Source organism: Ursus americanus, chromosome 9 (assembly GCF_024610735.1).
Source record: "Ursus americanus isolate L20-20 chromosome 9, mUrsAme1.1.p, whole genome shotgun sequence".
In the NCBI taxonomy this organism is placed as follows: Eukaryota; Metazoa; Chordata; class Mammalia; order Carnivora; family Ursidae; genus Ursus; species Ursus americanus.
Genome location: NC_142135.1, coordinates 37516476 through 37535877, shown reverse-complemented (window position 1 = coordinate 37535877; position 19402 = coordinate 37516476). Strand labels below are relative to the sequence as shown.

Genomic DNA, 19402 nt, shown 5'->3' with positions numbered 1-19402 from the left:
TTTTACAAGGTCTTGTTGACATGTGCATTCTTTTCTAAATTTACCAACCTCGCTCATTCTGTTTCTACTAACTAACCTCAAAACCTTTTTCCTTTCCCAATAACAGATGCCCCTTCGGCTCAATAGTACCCACACAGAATTCATGTTTGCATTTTAAGAGAGAGTGTTTTAAGTGGGAGGTAGAGATTTTAAAGGAGGCTAGCCCCATAGTATGGTTAGGGCATGGGGGGAGCTGAACCCCCTCTCCCCCTTTACTCCCCCCCCATCAACACATACTCTGCTAGGGAAGATTCCAGAGGTGTTCAGGGGTAGAGGCTACAGAATTCAGTGAAATTTCTTCACAACAGTTAATTTGCTACTTAAAAATAAAGCTAATGAAGACAGTCTAAGAACTCACTGCATACAGCCCCAAGTTCTGTTCCTTGGCAATCACAGTACTTACGAGGGACTGACTTCCATTCTTGCATACATTTCTAATGAAATCTGACATAAAATATTAATAAAAATGCAATGCGTTTCATATAAGGACCTGAAACCTCCTAAATTAGCATCGTGACTGAAGGAGTGGGCCAGCCAAGAGAATGAAGTGTAAGAATGTCCTACTCTCTGTTGCCAGTGGAGGTTTTTGCCTATGTTGATAATTATTAACATTTTCAAGTGTTGGCTGCCAGTGAATGAATTTCCACATCCTAAAACAATCCTCCTAATTGACATGCGCTGGCACCCTCAGTGAGGGAGGAACGGCAGATGCCAGAGGCCATCAGAGTTGCTGGCTCCCGGAGTGACAGATCCATTGAGGCTACACATTTTATATGCCCTGGAGCCACCCGATCAAGATTTGAACTTTTGTCTCCTTCCCTGAGCTTTCAGAGGCTCTGTTCACCCTCTTTCTTCTATCTGGAGTATCTTTCTTGGCCAAGGCCTGTGATCAGCCAGGGCCAGCTCAAATGCCACCTCCTCCCTCCCCCAGCCAGGCAGGCCTCTTGGGATAGGCCACGCCCACTGCAGTTCCTCTGCTAAGGGGTCAAACCTGTCTGCCTTATATTCCCAGGGGGTAATAGTGACGCCTACCCAAGATGGATTCCTACTCTAGTTATTTCTGTGCTTGCCTTGTTTTTACCACTAGACTATAAGCCTTTGAAGATAAAGACTGTTTTTCATATCTCATAGCACCTCTGGAGGCTACTCTCATTTACCGAGCGCCTGCTGTGAGTAGGGACAAACTAGCTCATTGAATCCGAGAGAAAAAAGACAAAACACTGCAAGGTGGTTATTGGTTTATCTCATTTCCAGAAGAGGAAGCCCAGGCTCAGAGAAGTTAAGCAATTTGGCAAGCTTGTCAAGGCTTCTGCAAACCTAGAAAGAAAAAGGTGCCCACTCCCACCCCCACCCCTCTTAGGGAGAAGATGCATGGCTTAGGGGAAGATGTGTTTGAACAAAGAAGAAGGCACCTCCCACTCGAGCTTGCTCCCTGATCAGGAGTTTCTGAGCAGATCACAAAATGCCCATCTGTATTTGGGGTGCTGCTGCTGCTGGTTACCCCAGGGTCCGTGGACTTCAAGCCCTGGTATGGGTCCGGCCCATAGCAAAGCTTGGTGCTTGTTGAATGACTGAGTGGATGAGAAGTACAGATGGCTGATTTCATCCCCATTTGGATGCTTCCAGTCTTGATTCCACTTATACTTAGCAGGTGACTTCGAGCAAGTTGCTCTGTCCTCTAGTTTGTTCATCTACAAAGGGAGGTAGTTGAAGTCAGTGATCTTCAGGTCTCATCTAGGATGTGATGACATTGCTAATTCCTGTGCCTTCCTGATGTCCCTTCTCTGGCTCCTGTGGTAAAACCCCCAGTGCAATCCTTGGCTTTCTTTCACTTTCTCCAGGTGGGAGAGCCAAGGTGGAACCATATTCTGGAGGCTGAGGAGGGAGAAGTATTGAAACACAAGAGGTGGGGCAGTAGAATCAGGTAGGAGGGTGGGCAGTAGGATCAAGTGGGAGAGGCGGTGGGACAGTAGTATCAGGCAGAGGAGTGGGGTGGAGTAGTAGGATCAGGTGGGAAGGTAGAGGGGACAGTAGGGTCAGGTGGAGGTGTTGGAGGGCAATAGTATCAGGCAGGAGGGTGATGGGATGGTAGGATTAGGCATGGGAGTAGGAGAGCAGTAGGGTCAGGTAGGGGGGTGGAGGGAGAGCAGTAGGATCAGGCAGGGGGATAGGGGGGCAGTAGGATCAGGCATGCGGGTAAGGGAGCTGTAGGATCAGGCAGCAAAGCAGTGTTTCTCAGACTTTATTGTGCATCAGAAGCTCCTGAAAGGCTTGTTAGAACACACACTACTGGTCCTAGAGCTCAGAGTGTTTGATTCAGTAGGCCTGGGTTGGGAACCTGAGAGGTTGCATTTCTGGAAATCTCAATCTGAGAAATGTTGTAGAAGAGAAATCTAGAAGGTGGGGTCAGGAGGATGGGCAGGAGGAAAAGATCTTAGGAGGAGATGCTGTGGGGCATGAGCCAGAAACACAACGCAGGAGTGAGTAACATCTGCTAAGAAAACTGCAGTTGGAGAGGGCTGGGTGCACCCCTTCTGAAGCTTTGAAAATAAGCTGTTGGCATTTTTCTACCCAGGGGCAGTTGGCAAAGGTGGGCCTCCCCACTGTGCAGGGAGCCCGCCTCTTCCAGTAGAGTGATTAACACACATACAAACGACCGAGTGGCCGGTGTGTGTCTTTGTCGTCAGAACTGATTATAAAAATGAAGGTTGATGGGCAGAGCTTATCAAATTGTTTTCACAATAGCAGAGGCTTTTCAAAAATAAAGTCCTTTGAAGTGACATCACAGCCCCTCTTCAGCCTCCCACTAGGCATCCCGTGCTGTACGACCGCAGCCGGAAACGAGGACCCGGTGGGGGAACTGTCATGGCGGCTGCTCAGCCCAGACGCAGGCGATGTGTCTCCTCGTGCCTGTGCTCTCTGCTCTATGTGTAAACCAGTGTCTCTGTTATCATTCATGTTGCATAAACTGTATAAGCTGAATTCCTCATTCCTATCTTGCAATTAATACTGAAAGAATTAAAAAAACAAAGCCTGGTATCTCATTTCCAATAAGCTACAAAGTTTAAAGCTTTCCTAGCCAGTGAATAAATAACTGGATTTTTTTTTTCTCCTACAGATTCTCTCTCTCCCCTTCTTTCTCCCTTTCTCTTCTCTATGAAACTCGTTATCGCCTTCCTTTTCTGTAACTCTCCTTGATCTCTCCCTCTTAAATCTTTCCCTCCCTCCCTCATTTCCTTCTTCAGTTCCAGGATGTTCTATCCTCAGCATGCCCATGTGTTTGGCATGTGCAGTGCATCTGTGAGTGGGGATGGCATGGGGGGCATCCTGTCTGTGGGTGACATAGCCACTCTTCTTTTTCTTGATGGCTTGTCCTGTTGGAGCCCAAGGCAGACAGTCTTATCCCTCTGGCCAATCATGTCCCAGGTCTCTCTAACTGATGATAATAACTAAAGTAATGATAATGAGGGCCGTCTTTGACTGGGGGGGGGGGGCATCTACTATGTGTCAGGCACTGTACGAGGCACTTCACACATCACTCGGCACAGTATTATTATCTCCATTTTACAGATGAAAAAACTGAAGCTTAGGTTAAATGTCTTGCTCAAGGTCAGATAACCCTTGAGCCACAGAGGTGGGATATGATAATACAATGTGCCTTTTCCTCTGCAACCCTACTTCTTCTGTTCTGTCCAATCCAATTGGACTCATCTTTCAGGGCTCAATGGAAGCATTCCTGATCTTTTCGGTCAGGATTTAATACCCCAGCAATGCATTTGCCCCGCGTGCCGGATGTCCCAGCACAGCACGTACAGCCTGGATAGCGGTTGTCTGCTTCATTGTTTGTGTTGTATCGACAGCGATCGGTAGCGTGCCAGGTACACTCCTAGAGGCCTAAGTGGACGAACAAATGAACGCAGAGCAGCGTCTAGAGAGACGCCACCAGGCTGGGGAAGGTTTCTGAAGCCAGGGCATGTGGAAAAATTTGAAAGACTGGAGGATGTTTAGCTTGGAAAAATCGAAGGGCTCTCTGAAGGCTGTGTCACGGAGGAGTCCAGGCTTGTCATCATCAGGACCTTAAAGAGGAGACGGAGAACCAAACCCCTGTGCTTTCAAGGAAACAGGTTTTCCTTCCATCCGCAATTCTGTAGCCACCAGATTAGCGCAGGAAGGAAAGTTTGCCTCCTCGGGCTTCGGGGATGGGGAAAGCCTTGTGTGTAGTGGCTTCAGTAAGCCTCTAGTCTGTGAACCCTCGCGTCCCAAGATTCTGTGGAGTTGCCTGCAGAATTAGGAACTGATCTAGGAGAGAAGGACTTTCTCTCCTAGTAAAGAAAAAAAGATAAATTTTTTTTTCCCCAAGAACAATCTGCCTTAGGAGCCTTTCCGGTAACAAATTTTAAACAAGAGAGAAACTGAGACATTTTTAGTGACTGGCAACAAATCGTTTGTTGAATCTTGGGTTTCGCTTCTGGCAATGTTAACTGAATGAATGAAAAGAATGATTACAGGTTAATTGTATTCGCTTTTTTGGTTAATTCATGTACAGTTTAGATAGTCAGTGAATATGACTATACCTTTACTCTGCATGGCTTAATAGCCATCACAGAGCAGGTGTTTTTAACTTCAGTAGGATACTTTAAATTTTTTGCATTACATTTTATCTTCTTCATTTAAGTTATTCGTTCTTGATTAATACCTTTTTCCTTCTTAACAGAGCAATTTAGAATCGCTTACAGATTTGATAACATGCTTTCTATATCTTTCTTTATGTCCCCACTGAAAATATTAAAAGAATATTTTCTATTCTTTATAAATGGTTATAAAGAATAATCACCTTTACTTTAAAAAGTTCATGTTTAAATATTTAGTGACCACTAGACACTGAAAATACAAGAGGAGTTATTTCAAAAAGTTGTCCGAGTGAAACCGGGGATGTACTGTATGGTGACTAACATAATATAATAAAAAATCATTATAATAAAAAAAAAAAAGGAAAAAAAAAGTTGTCCGAGTGACCGACCTACACATATTTCGTGTCTTCTCGAGAGGAAATATTATGGAGACTTGAGTTGTATGTTGGTTTGCTGGGCCGTCATAGCAAAGCACCACACACCGGGTGGCTTCAACTACAGACGTTTATTTCCTCCCCTTTCTGGAGACTTGAAGTCCAAGATCAAGGTGTTGGCAAGGTGTGCGTTTTTCCCGGGGCCTCTTTCCTAGGCTCGCAGGGGGCTGCCGTTGCCCCATGTCCTCACGTGTACCCATCTGTCTCCAAGTTTCCCCTTCTTACAAGGACACCAGTCAGAATAGATTAGAGCCCACCCTAATGATCTCATTTGACTTTAATGGCCTCTTTCAAGACCGCATCTCCAAATACAGTCACATTCTGAGGTACTAGGGTGTAAGACTTCAACTTACGAATTGTGGGTGACACGATTCAGCTCCTCACAAGTTGCTCTGCTCTTCACTTCCATCAGTGGAGGACAATATGTCTTCTGCGACACATTCCTAAGTAGCTTCTTTCTCCTTTCTGATTCACTGGGTACTTCCATTTCGGGGTGATATTACGTGACTGACACACACCGGGGAAGCACGCTCAAAGATTTCAGAGATATGGATACTTCTGAGTCCTTTAAAGCAGGTCGGTGAACGTGGTGTGTTGGACAGCCAACATCCTGGGGCTGGAGATGGGAAACGAGTGCAGCATAGCCAGGATGCGAAGCCAAGTCCGAGTAAGATTTTTCAAAAGCCAAGAATTAGAACCACCAGCTCAGAAGAGCCTTCTTTCAGTATATCCAGAGGAGGCTGATTTATGGGGAAAGATGAAAGGAGGGCCATGTGTGTATTTTGGCTGCGCAGAGGATGGTGGGGCTGGGAAAGGAGGAGGAGGGAGAAGTTATCATAAGGCCGCAGCCAGCCAAGGAGTAAGAACATCAAAGAGGAAGCTGATGGCCAGATGTACAAGGAGCTGATGCAGGGGAGAAACAAGACGAATGTAGGCATCTGACGACATGGGCTCAGGGCCAGGAGGGGCCTTCGGAAAAGCAGGATGCATTACGTGCCATGTGGGGTGTTTGGCCATGAGAAGCCTGGGGAAAATGAGCCTCAGAGGCCTTTAAAGTCAGGTTGGACCATAACGTAAACTGTGGAAGAGTCCCGTCCAGAGGGCTCAGACCTGGCAGAGGCTGTGCGAGGCTGCTTTCCATCTCTAGCTCTTAATTCCCCAGCCCTGACAGTAAGGATTGTTCCAGTCGATGGGATCCATTCACTGAATGAGTATGTCCTGAGAATCCCCGCGTTACAAGCGCCGTGCTGGGCCAAGTGAAAGACGCAGAATCTTTCAATGTTTGGGACTCCTTGCGGGGGTAGCCAGGGAAGCGTGCCCTCCTCCTAGAGGTAGCATGTATCCATAGGCGCCCAGATGGCCAGTCTCCTGCGATTGCCCCATCTACTGAAGGAAGCACGCTCCTCCACTCCCCAGGTCCACGCAAACTTGAATTTGTCTCCAAAATGAAGAGCAGTAGGAAAGCCATCGATTTTACCTAGCTATTTTTCTGCACCAAAATCGTTTAGCTCTGATACATAATTTTTTGTTTCATGGTTTGCCTCAGTTTTATCATTTATTCGTCCATTGAACACATGCGTGTCGAGGACCTACAGTGTGCGAGGACAGCATTGTTTTGGGTGCTGATGCTACCGCGGAGTCATGTTGGCCCACTACCTGTCATGCCTTGGGGTTTGATGCAAATTCCCCAGTTGCAGGCAGCATGGGTCTTTTGGGGGAAAATGTGTATGGGATCCGTGAGACAAGTCCTCCAGGGCCAGTGGAACTTGCTCATAAAGCCATCTGGGCTTGATGCCTTCTGTAGAGGGGATATTTCTGACATCTAATTCAGTTTTTTTTTTTTTTTTAACAGTCATGAGTCTATTTGGGTTTCCTATTTCTTCTTGAGTCTATTTTGGTAATTGGCGCTTTCCTTAATTTGTCTGTATTTTCAAATCTATCGGCATACATACAAAATACAGGTCATAACACTATTTTTAACACAGGGCATGGTATTCTTTAACAAAAAATGTTCAGTGTTCTGTTCCCATAGTTCACAAAGATGCTACCAAAATTCTGAAGGAAACTTGAGACCTGGGGCTATGTGCTGGGGATGAGGAAGGAAGTCTCCATCAGCTATTAGGTTCTCCGGTGCTACCTAGCATTTGTAAGAGGGCTGTACAGTTTTCGAAAGCACTTCTTGCTTGCCTTATCTCCCTTTTCTTTGCAAAGCCCTGGAGGGGTAGATTTGATGACAATTCCCAGCTACAGATAAGAAAAAATCTGATCAGAGATGTTAACTTATCGATGAAGAGGTGAAGCCTGAAGCCACTCCTAGATCACACCAGTTTACCTAGAAGAGAGTTTAGAGATCATCCGGTGAAGAGGTTTTTAACCTGGGGGCCATGGACCCACACAGTCCTTGGACAGACTACACTGGGCCCATAATTTGGATGGGAAAAAAATTACATACTTTTTCACCAACCTCTAACTGCATTTGAGCCTTTCCTTCTATAATGACTGTAAACCACAAACCACGGGAGTAGTAGCAGTACCATGTCACCAACAGGGACCACAGATACTTTCGTGGCACGTTAGGTAGTTGTCAGAGATCATTCGAAATACGGGTGACATGCGTCACTACTTTGAAATTACACTAGTTAGGAGACCCCCCCTTTCGACCTTGTTATTTATTTTTTTAAAAGATTTTATTTACTTATTTATTTATTTGAGAGAGAGACACAGAGATTGTGAGAGACAGCATGAACGGGAGGAGAGGCTTTTTTTAAAGCCATATGTTCCTGTATCCCCAAGTTTTTAAATATCTTGGTAACTGAAGTTCAAATAATTGGCCTCCTTTCTTACCCTTTGCATTTACTTGTTTGCTTACTGTGGTAACAGAGATACATAACGTAAGATTAACCATCTTAAATATTTTGAAGTGTACAATCCAGTGGCATGGAGAATACTCACGTTGTGCAGCCATCATCTCTGTCTATTTCCAGAACTTTTTACCATCCCAAACAGAAACTCCCTGTTCAGAAGTAATATCCCATCTATCCTTTCCCCGGGAACTTCTTTTCTACTTCCGGTCTCCATGGATCTGCCTAGTCTAGGACCTCATACAAGTGGAGGGATATAATCTTTGTGCTTTTGTGTCTGACTTTTTCACTTAGCGTAACAAATTTAAGGTTCCTCCATGTTGTAGCAGGTGTCAGAACTTCTTATTTGTGGCCAAAAAACATTCCATTATATGTGTATACCATATTTTGTTTATCCATTCATCTATTGATGGGCACAGGTTGTTTCTACCTTTTGGCTAATTGTGAATAATGCTGCTACGAACATTGGCACGCAAGTATCTGTTTGAGTCCTGCTTTCAGTTTTTCTTGGATGTATATCAAGGATGAAATTGCTGAGAAATATGGTAATTCTATGTTTAACTTTTTTTTTTTAAGGGGGGGGCGCCTGGGTGGCTCAGTCGTTAAATGTCTGCCTTCGGCTCAGGGCGTGATCCCCGCGTTCTGGGATCGAGCCCCACATCAGGCTCCTCTGCTGGGAGCCTACTTCTTCCTCTCCCACTCCCCCTGCTTGTCTCTCACTGGCTGTTTCTCTCACTGGCTGTCTCTGTGTCAAATAAATAAATAAAATCTTTAAAAAAAAAGAGAGAGAGAGAGAGAGAGAGAACACAAGCGTGTGAGTGGGGGTAAGGGGTGGGAAGAAGGGCAGAGAGGCAGAGGAAGGGGGAGAGAGAGTACATACACCCAGTATGGAGCCCGACCTGGGGCTCGATCTCATGACCCCAAGATCATAACGTTAGCCGAAATCAAGAGTCAGATGCTTAACCGACTGAGCCACCCAGGGGCCCCATCTATTTTTAACTTTTCGAAGAACTGCCAAACTGTGTTCCACAGTGGCTGCGCCATTTTATATTCCCACCAGCAATGCACAAGGCTTCCGAGCTTTCCATATTTTTACCAACATCTGTTATTCTCCATTTTTAAAATAGTAGCCATCCTAGTTGGTGTTGCATTTTATGTTAGGCATTTAACAAGTTTATTCTGAGAAGGGGTCATGGGCTCTACCACATTGCCATGGAAGTCCTTGGTACAAATAAAGGTTAAGAAACTAGGATGAAGGAACCAAAGCCCGGAGATATTGTTAGTTGTTCAAGGTGAAGTGATTCACCAGCAGCACCTACGGCTTAGGACCAAGTCTCCTGGGGCTCAAAGGAGCTCTTTTCTCCTCCTCCCACATAGTCTTTTCTCACGTAGATATTTGCCCCAGCCGGTGGTCAGCCTGAGTCAGGACTGGAACAAAGCCATCAACCAGCCAGCCACTGAAGCTGAGGCGAGCCCCAGACACAGACGAGACAGACATAATCCCTGTCCGCAAACCGCTGTCACGTAAAACTACCACACACAACCACAGCAGCTAAATCTTTATTCACTCGACAAACATTGAGTGCGTTATGTGAGCTCAGACTCCATGTTCAGCTGGAGTGTCTGAGGGGTATCCAAAGGGTCGTCCCTTGGAGATGCTCCACTGATAGTTTGGTTTACAGGTTAAAGTTCAGGAGGGGAAAAGAGCCCTGCCTAGGTTTCCTTCACATGCAGAATGGTGTCCTGCACTGTCGTTCCTTGATCCGGAGCCTGTAGCTCTGCAGAGACAGCCCAAGATGGCTTCCTTTTCCCTAATAATCTCCTAGTCCCATTTTCTTACAAGCTTCCAATCAACTGTGGCTCTTGAATCTTCCCACACCTGCCACCACACTTGTCAGCTTGGTTTTAAAAATAACAGTAGCTGACTTTTAATAAGTGTGAATTCTGGCTTTCCACTGTGTGACCATGAATAAGTAACACAACCACCCCCAACACCAGTTGTCTCACTTGTGAGATGGGGATGATGATGAGGGGGAAGAGGATGCAGTGAGACCAGGCAGATGAAGGGCTGGCACGGAGCCCGGCACAGGGTAAGCATTCAATAAATGCCTGTTGTTGTTATCGCCTATCTTAAAAGTCATTCTTAAAAAAACACTTTGTACATTGCAAAGCGGAATTAACAGAGCCCAATCTACTGTGACCTCTTTAAATCTAGGATTTATGTCTTTCCATCTCTGGGTCTAAAGCATCTGGCATAGTGGCCTCTCAATACATGTATACTGAATGAATAGTGAGAGGTGACATTTATTAATATTGTTAGTATTATTAATTTGTACTTCCCTATTTGAGCATCTGCTGATTTAGATATAAAACAGCATTTTTTTCTTTAAACCTTAAATCAGATATTGATCTTAGAGAAGAACCTCTATCGAGTTGATTACATGAGCATTTTAGAAAATATGGACACTTAGCAAAAGAATTTGATACATTTTATTTTTTAAAATGTCACAATCTGTACGATCAGATTAATTCCTTCATACATGGCATCAATTTTTATTGAGCAGCTAGTCTGCAGCAAGCTTGGTGTCAGCAGAGAAATCTCTGGGTAGTACGTAGATTTCAATGGGCTTAAGCTAACAGTGGTTTTATGAAAAGATATGTAAATATCTCACAAGAAGTCTGGAGGTCGATGATTCCCAGTCCAGGGCTGTGGCTCAGCTTTGTCACTGAGACCAGAGCTCCTTCTAGCTTTTAGTTGTGTCATCCCAGGAGATTGGCTTTCCTTCCTTAGACTTTTGCCTTATACTCACAAGATGACTGCTGCAGCTCCAGACATCACTTTGTTCCATGACCATAGTCAAGTCAGGAAGAGAATAAAGAGAAGAAAGAGGACTTTTTTCATCCGCTGGTTCGTTCCTTATATCAGAGACCAAAATCTTTTCTAGAGATTTCAGGAGAGTTTCTCTTACTCCCCACTGGCTAAAACTGGATCGCATGCTCGTTCCAGCTACCTGGTCTGGAGAGTGGGATAACCACGACTGGCTTCGTTCAGTAAGGATTCCTTCCTGGTGGGGTGGGACCTGCCCTCATGGAGCTCATGGCCACCTCTTTGCTGCTTGAAATCTTAGGCAAGGGAGCAGGAAGGGGTGGGGGAGAGGAATGAGTTTTAAGTAGTCAACCACTAGTATTGTCCACTCTACCATGTGAAGCCATTTTCTTGAAGGTACGCAAAATGGAAAGAAGGCAGTAATAATTAAGTTGGGAGATGAGAGGACAAGAAAAAGAATTACCCAAATGGTTGGTGCACATTAAAAAAAAACTAAAAAAGAAAGTCGAAGCCTTAATCTTTATTACTGGGTTCTTTTTTGCTTGTTTTGTTTGTTTTGTTTGCAATTTAAGTCTTGTATGATACATGGAAATGTATTAAATGCAATTTAAATGTATTTAATGCAATTTGAAACTTGTATAGTAAATGCTCTATGAATTTTTCTAGGAATCTTGAAACATAGCTGGCTGAAATCCATACATACTGTCCTTATTCTGTAGCATGCTGAGATTGAGCCTGTATTTCCATCCTTTGGTACTGGTTTGGCCTCAAGAGTTAGAGTAAGCATCCATCCCCAACCGTTAAACATTTTTTAAAACATTTTCTGTTATGAGAACAATATGTGCTTATTTTTGCCCTTGTTGTCTGTTGGATTCTCAGAGATTCTCTCCTGCAAGAGTAGATTTAATCCTGTTTCTGTGTAATTTTAGAAATGTAAATATCCAAGCATGTTGCTTCAAGTCTTTTTTTGCAAGACTAACCTTTGAGAGGTGAGAAGAGAGTTCTAAGAAGCCTTCAAGTCACATTCTGATGCTGGTTTCTCGTATCACAGACACCCTGATATGTACTTATTCATTCATCCTTTCATTCATTCGTCTCACAAAGAGTTGAGTCACCTAGCAGTGGAGATCTTGGGAACACTGCAGGGAACAAAATAGGCAAAATCCCCAACCTCATGGATCATGTATTCCAATAGAAGAAACAGATAATAAAAAATAACTAAGTAAAATATATGAGAGAAATTGACAAATGCTACAGAGAAAAATAAAGCCAGAAAGGGGGATAGGATGCTTGGAGTGGAGGTGGAGAATTTTAGATCGTGATGGGGGCAGGGAAGGCCTCATTGGGAGGTGGGCGCTTTCTACAGGCACCGGAAGGCAGGTGAGGGGATAAGTCATGAATCCAGAATGTTCCAGGCTGAGGCAACAGCGGTAAAAGCATGCCTGAAGTGTTTAGAATTGCAATGCCAGTGTAGTGTGGCTTAGAGAAGTAACATGAGGGCCTTTGGGGGCCATGTTTAGGACTTTGGCTTTTCTCTGAGAAAGATGGGAACCATGAGAGGGTTTTAAACAAAGGGTGAGGTGATTTTACTTGTGTTTAAAGAATCACTGTGGCTGCTGGATTGAGAACAGTCGGTAGAGGGGCAAAGGCAAATGCCAGTTGGGAAGTGAATGCCACCATGGAGGTGAGGGATGTTGGTGGAGGCGAGCATCTCTGGAGTGTAATGAAGAACTAAGAATTATTTTATTTTGTGGCAAGTTTCCCGAAACCTTCTTGAACCTACCAGTTGCTGGGAATTTATGGATATAGCTGGCAGAGTACCCTGCAGTTACAACTAGGGAACATTAATGTAATATAAGGTCATGCAGCTTGCACCCTTGTCTAGTTGTGGTGTGTAAGTTTGTTGTTTCCTGTAGATTAATCATGAAGAATATGAGTTCTAGACTCAGATTCCTGGATTTAAATCCTGACTCTGCCACTTACTCACAGTGTGACCTTGGCAAATTACTCAAAACTCTCTGTGTCTCAGTTTTTCCACCTATTAAATGGGGACAACAAGTTGTTGTAAAAAATAAGGAGTTAATACACGTACAACATTTAGCATTGTATTGACATACAACCATTGCACAATATCAGCTATCATTATAGATGTGGGTATAACCATTTATAAAGGCCAAGGAACAGTTCCATTTAACTTAATTTATTTAACACCATGGTGTAAACTAGACCCAACTATAACTGGAAAGGAACTGAGATGTGATTTAGTCCAACCCTAGAGATCAAAGCAAAATGGTCAAAAAAAAAGAAGAAGAAGAAGAGGAAGAGGAAGAGGGAGAAGAGGAAGAAGAAGAAGAAGAAGAAGAAGAAGAAGAAGAAGAAGAAGAAGAAGAAGAAGAAGAAGAAGAAGAAGAAGAAGAAGAAGAAGAAGGGGGAGGGGGAGGGGGAGGAGGGAGGGGGAGGGGGAGGGGGAGGGGGAGGGGGAGGGGGAGGGGGAGGAGAAGAAGGTGGTCATGTGGCTAATGTCACCTAGCTGATGGCACAGCAGGGATCAGAACATGATGAATCTCTGGACTCCCAGTCCAGTGATTTCTGTGCTGTGCCATGTTGCTCTCATATAGCCTTCAACACAATGCGAGGTGGGACTAACCATAATCATAATAACAGCAATAAGTGATTATTTGACTCATACTTTGTGCCAGGCACCATTCCAAGTACTTTATACACATTCATTTCCTTAGTTCTCATGACAACCTTATGAGGCAGCTACAGTCATTGTCCCCATCTGGTAGAAGAAGAAACTGAAGTTGACAGAGCGGGTAACTTGCCCAGGGTGGGGAATGTGTGCTGGTGGGGGAATGGGAGAGTCAGGAGGCTGCCTTACCATTTCACTGCATGATCTATCTTCTCCATTTATGGAATAGGGGAATTGAATCCAGTCTTTAAGGTCCCCTTTCAGCTTTTTTTTTTTTTTTAGATTTATTTATTTTACAGAGAGAAGGAGAGCACGCATGCAAGTGGGGGGAGGGGCAGAGGGAGAGCATCTTCAAGCACAGAGCCCGAGGTGGGGGCTTGATCTCATAACCCATGAGACCATGACCTGAACTGAAACCAAGAGTCGGGCCCTTAACTGACTGAACCACCCAGGGGGCCCCTTTCCAGTTTTAAAGTATGCATATCTTAAGTACTTTGTGATTATCAGGTCTGTAACAAATACCATTCTAGTTCATTAAACATGCTGTCTTATTAACTGATCTTCATTTTAATGATCAGCTGCAAGAAAGACTATTTGTAGAACAGCCTAGAAACCAAAGTCGCCAAGGCTGCGAGGGATGCTTGAAATGTTATTTCTGGCTTCCATGGCAACCCTAACATAGGGCGTTAAGCTCAATGGAGTCGAGTACACCAGCTGGAGCCGAGTGTTCACCCAAGCGCTGTGAGTGACGAGGAAATAAGTAGCTGGCTCAATAGTTTTCCTTTTGTGTAATACACTGTCTCAGTGTGTTTTAGGGAGTGGGGACCTAGGCCAAGTTAAGTACGGGTGCAGGAAATGAAGCATCGTATCAAAGTGGAGAGAGGACAGTTCCCCAAGGAGTTGGAGAATGAGAACCGTCTAGGTGCCTGGGGGAGTCACTGTGGAGAGAAGGATGGAGAGCCATGCAGCGGTTTCAAGGGAGGGGAAGAGAGTTGGCCCCACTTCCACGAAAGCTTGGAGCGACTAGGCCTTCAGGTGAGCTTTGTGAAGACCACTGGGCATGCCCAGTTGTGTTTTTTTGTTCCAGTGTGTTTCGAGAGCTCAGTAGAACCCACTGCGGACGAGTGAGTGGCAAGAAGGCAGATATGTTGAGGAGTTGAGGGGACCACCAGGACCAGTGCAGGAAACAAAACACTCGAGGTATTTTAAGCAGAGAGGGATTTCATACTGGGCATGAGGTACTTACATAATTGTTGGAAAGGCTGGAGAAGTGGGAGTTGGAGCTTACATTAGAATTCACTGCTGGGCTCAAGATGCTGCTACCTCATAACTGCATCTATGAAGCCGGTGAGCAGATACCAGAACACCAGGCTTGTCCTACAGCCTCACTTGCCAGCAGAAGCAGCCTTCACTTTGCTTCCTCCTTTGGGAGTATATTTAATTGATGGTACTTAATTGTTACCCAAAACCCTGGGTGCAAGGGGGTCTGGGAAGTAGGGTTTTTGTCTTTTTCGTTTCTGCAGTACTGGAAGACTCATGAAAGAGGTGGGAGTTGATGCTGAGTGCCAACTGACATTCAGTCAATAGTTAATTCATGTGAAATCGGAATGAACCAGGCTGAGCACTAGAGGTGGGGGAGTTGGGACACCTAAGAGAGATGAGTTGGGAGGGCCTGGTTGCTGACCTAAGCTCTCTGCTCCACCACTGAAAGTCCTTTGGGTAGACTCACTCCAGATTTTGATAGCAAAGGGGCAGAAACACAACTCCTAAAGACGAAGGAGCTGTCTTAAAATTTTCTCTCGTGCCTTCTCTATTACTTTGTACATGGAAGACATTGATTTACATCTGAGACCAGGCTAGGGTCTTGAATGGAAGGGAAAGCCAGGGGTGCGGGCCTGGAGAGACTGGTTCTGGGTTGGGTCAGGGATGAAGAAGAGTGAAGTCTGGGCTGAGTCAGGAGCCCTTAGGATACGCCCTAAAGGAGGATGATAGCACACGTGAGACCCTTCAGTGATCCCCACTGGCTTCTTAATGAAGTCCAAACTTCTTTTTTTTTAAAGTGTGGTCTACACCCAATGTGGGACTTGAACTCACAGCCCCAAGATCAAGAGTCGTGTGCTCTACCAACTGAGCCAGCCAGGCGCCCCATGAAGTCCAAACTTCTTAGTAGGAGGCACATGCAACCTTCTCTCCGTGGCCCTGTCATCCCCATCGTGTCCTTTGAGATCCAGCCAGATATACCCCGTGCTCCCTACTCTGTTCCGGCCTCCACGCCTTTGTTCACATGGATCCTTTGCCTAAAGCACCCAACCCAACTCTGCCTGGCCAACACCTGCTCATCCGATAATAATAGAATAATGTTATAAAAGAGTATAGTACTCATCAGCTTCTCCAGCAATCTCCCTGTCCACCATCTTGGGATCAGTGTCCTCCTCCAGGCTCTCGTTGCTTATGTCTTTCACGAATCTTATGAATCTGTCTTCTTTTCAAGGTTGTAAGCTCCTGCTTGGCTGAGGTTGGTTCTCGTGCTGTATCCCCAGCACCTAGCACAAAGAAGGGGGCTCTTGGCATAACTCAGCCAAACCAAAATGAGAGAGGTGACTCCAAAGAGCAACCTTCCCTTTGCTGGTACAGGGCTGTGGAAGCCTTCTGCCCCTTGCCTTCCGCCCCTTGCCTCCACGCGTGCCCGCCCCTCCCTTCCAGGGAAAGGTGCTCCCGACTCTGCCTCGGGCCTCCTTCTCCCAGCATATCTCTCTCCTTCTGACCCTACATTGCTCTTCACAGGTCTCTCTGCTTGACTCCCGACTTCCGTTCGCGGACTCCCGGAACGCAGGGGAGACAATTGCTCAATCTATTAAGTTAAAACGCTCCTGTGGGTTAAATGCCAGTTGCTTTTTGCAAGCTGCCTACGCTGTTTTTCACTTTGCAGAGAGAGGAAATCACCTGTTCCCCAGTACTGTCTGTACTATCTTGTACTGGGGCCGGGCTGGTTTTGTTTGAGAGTGTGTGTGTGTGTGTGTGTGTGTGTGTGTGTGTGTGTGTGTAGGTTACGATTTTAAGATATGAGGCATTTCTCCGTTTGAGAAAGGAGGAAGGACAGTGAGAGGGGTTTTGCTGGAGAATTCCAAACTTACTCTGAACCTATTCAGTCAGCTCAGTGAGTTTTAAAACCATTGATTATTTCAGGGCTTTCTTATACTTTGTCAATTGGGAGAAAGCCTATTTGTATGACAAACTGAGAGAAGATGTGAGGCGCAATTCTTTTTCTTTCTTTTTTTTTTTTAGTGAAACTTTAGCAAACTGCTTTACCTTGCACGGCAATTCAGTTCATTGGAAACTGTTTTCTCCAGGGCTAAACTGGGGCAGCTTTCTCTTTGGCTCCTTCGCAAAGAAAATTGTCCAGAGTTCTGGAAACCACGGTTGTTGAACCTCGTATGATGTCTTTTCTTTCAGCTCATGTAACAGTTACTAAAGGAGACTGGTGTGATGTGGCATGTTTTTTCTTTCTTTCTTTCTTTTTTTTTTTCTTTTCCATTTTACTGGCTCCTTGGTGCACACTCCCTGAGGGCCTTAGAGAGCTGCGTTCTTACAGGAATTTATGACAGTCAGCAGGGACGACTGAAATTTGAGCTGGTGTCAATCCAGAATCCCTCCTTGCCATCCCAAAGATGCAAGCTCATTCCCCAGAACCTTCTTTAAAAAAGAACAACAGCAACAAAATCTCATGGTATCATTGGGGAGTATATTTTTGCATAAAAACTTCCCAGTGTGTGTTTCCACAGCCAGGTAGCATCCGTCTCCCCCAGTCACACACACTTCTGTCTGCTCTGCAAATGTTCTCCTTGGTAATAGCCCGAGAAAGTGTCCACAGAGCAAACCTGACGGTACTGAAATTTCAGCTACTGCCTGTGAACTTTGGTTCTGTGTTGTGGGTGTTGGAAAGAACTTACTAGAATAAGGGTTGACATTCTGACCATGTCTCATGCGTTCTTGAGGGAAGCATGGGGTACGTGGCGTCTTGAGTGGCATCCATTGCTTTTTGCACAGCTCATGGGGACAAGCAGGTCTATGGTACAGAGCACACAGAAGGGAGAAGAACACTAGAGGGGCTCCAAAGCAACTATTTCCTTTCCCCCAGCCGTCTTCTCCCTTCTTCCTTCCCCAACGAGGCATTCAAAGCAGGGTGAATGGGGCAGAGGTGGAAGCCCATGGAAACCGCCTCCATCTGGATGTACTTTCCTCTCCTGTTTTCAGGAGTTGGCCAAGAGGTAGAGCATGTATTTGCTCTGTCTTTTTGCTGTTCGTGCCTCCTCGTTCAGAATTACGGTCTCTGGTGACTGTTCTTTATGGTTGAGGGTTAGGCTGGTCTGGCTAAGTGTGTGACTACGATGACCAAATGATGACTCACCTTCCCCTGACTCATTTTGCAAGCTTCTGCATGCTTGTCTCACCGAACTGCTGGACGGTAGCCGTCGGACACCAGGGACTGCGTCTTCTCCCTGGCAGCATCCCCGCGGCTGCAGCACTGTATTTTGCCCATAGTGCCGTCCGTTCACTACTTTCTGGGTCCCAGCTCTGAGCCAGACACGGGTGACACGAAGATGAATAAAACGCAGCTGTGACCTGAGAGGTTTGTCCTATTGTTCCATGGGTTTGTGGGCCGGTAAGTAGGGTGTTCGCGGGATGACGTCATTGCACGTTGTCGTTAATCGCGCTTGCTGTCGGCACTGCCTGGTGAGGCAGAAGGCACTTTTGGACACGGATACGTGCAGCAGGTGAATCCGGGGGGCTAAGGCCCAGTGCTGCCTCCCAGGGTGTGGGCCCAGGACAGAGGGTGAAGAGGACATGTGCACGAGGGGGGTGTGTCTTGAGTTGAGCTGTAACTCCTGGGGTTTGTCCAGGCTCTGCTGCCAGTCCTCCCCAGATTTTGTCCAGGGAAAAATGTGTTAACTGGCAACGAGGAGGGTCACTGGGTCTCTTCTCCTGTTCAGAGGAGCTCTTTACATTGGGTCACCTACTGGGAAACAGGCCACAAGCACAGGAACTGGCATCAGACGGGCATGGGTCTGAAGTCCCCATGCGCCACCACTCACTTGCCCCATACTAGTGGACTTGTTATTCAAACTCAAAGCCTCAGAACTGGGGGTAACAATGGTGCCCGCCTTATTTATTTTCTGAACCTCATTGGAAGGCCGGACATATCTGACATGTGCGTGATCCAACATTAGCACAGAATGCGGATCAGAACATGTGAGAAAACCCAGGATGTATGGTTGCCATGTTTACAAGGTCTCTCCCATCTTGGGAAGGGGTCCCCTTGATACCATCTTCTCTGGACTCTTGGCTCTGTAGCCAGGGTCTCTCTGGCTCACATGCCCTTTGGGATAGAGTTCTCAGCTATGTCGTGCCCGAGAATCACCTGAAGGAATTGGAAGTGCTGATTACTGGGCACTAGACCAAGAGATTTGGATTCACGGGGTCAAGGGTGCTGACTGGGGCTGAGCATTTTAAATACACACCCGAGGTGTCTCTGATGTCATCAAGACATTGAGCATACTGCTGTGGGTGTTCTGTGTTATATCTCCACTGACCAGCTCTCCCAGCTCATGGAGGGGGATCTGCACCTTCTCCCTTCCCCGCCTTCCCCCGCCCCAGTCACACGTGCACGTCAAAGGGATGTGGAGCATGATGCCTGGCACTGTGTGGGTACCAGGGATTCACAGAAGATACCACTTGTGACTGGCTAGCTCCACACCTGAGATGCCGGGAGGAACATGCAGAGACAGAGCTGAATGGGGCAGGTGCCAGGGGGCTCAGAGGAAGGCCTGATTTAGAACACGTTGGGGGGCTGGGCATCTAAGAAAGCTTTTCAAAAAATAGGTGACCACAGGGTTGAATCTTAAGCTGAGGAGGCAGCC

At 45.9% G+C, this 19402-nt stretch overlaps 1 protein-coding gene across 2 annotated transcripts in view; it reads left to right on the top strand.

The window, feature by feature from the left end:
• The window catches only part of MATN2 (matrilin 2), a 126995-nt gene that overhangs the window by 15133 nt on the left and 92460 nt on the right, over nucleotides 1-19402 (top strand). The gene's annotated exons all lie outside the window — the stretch shown is intronic.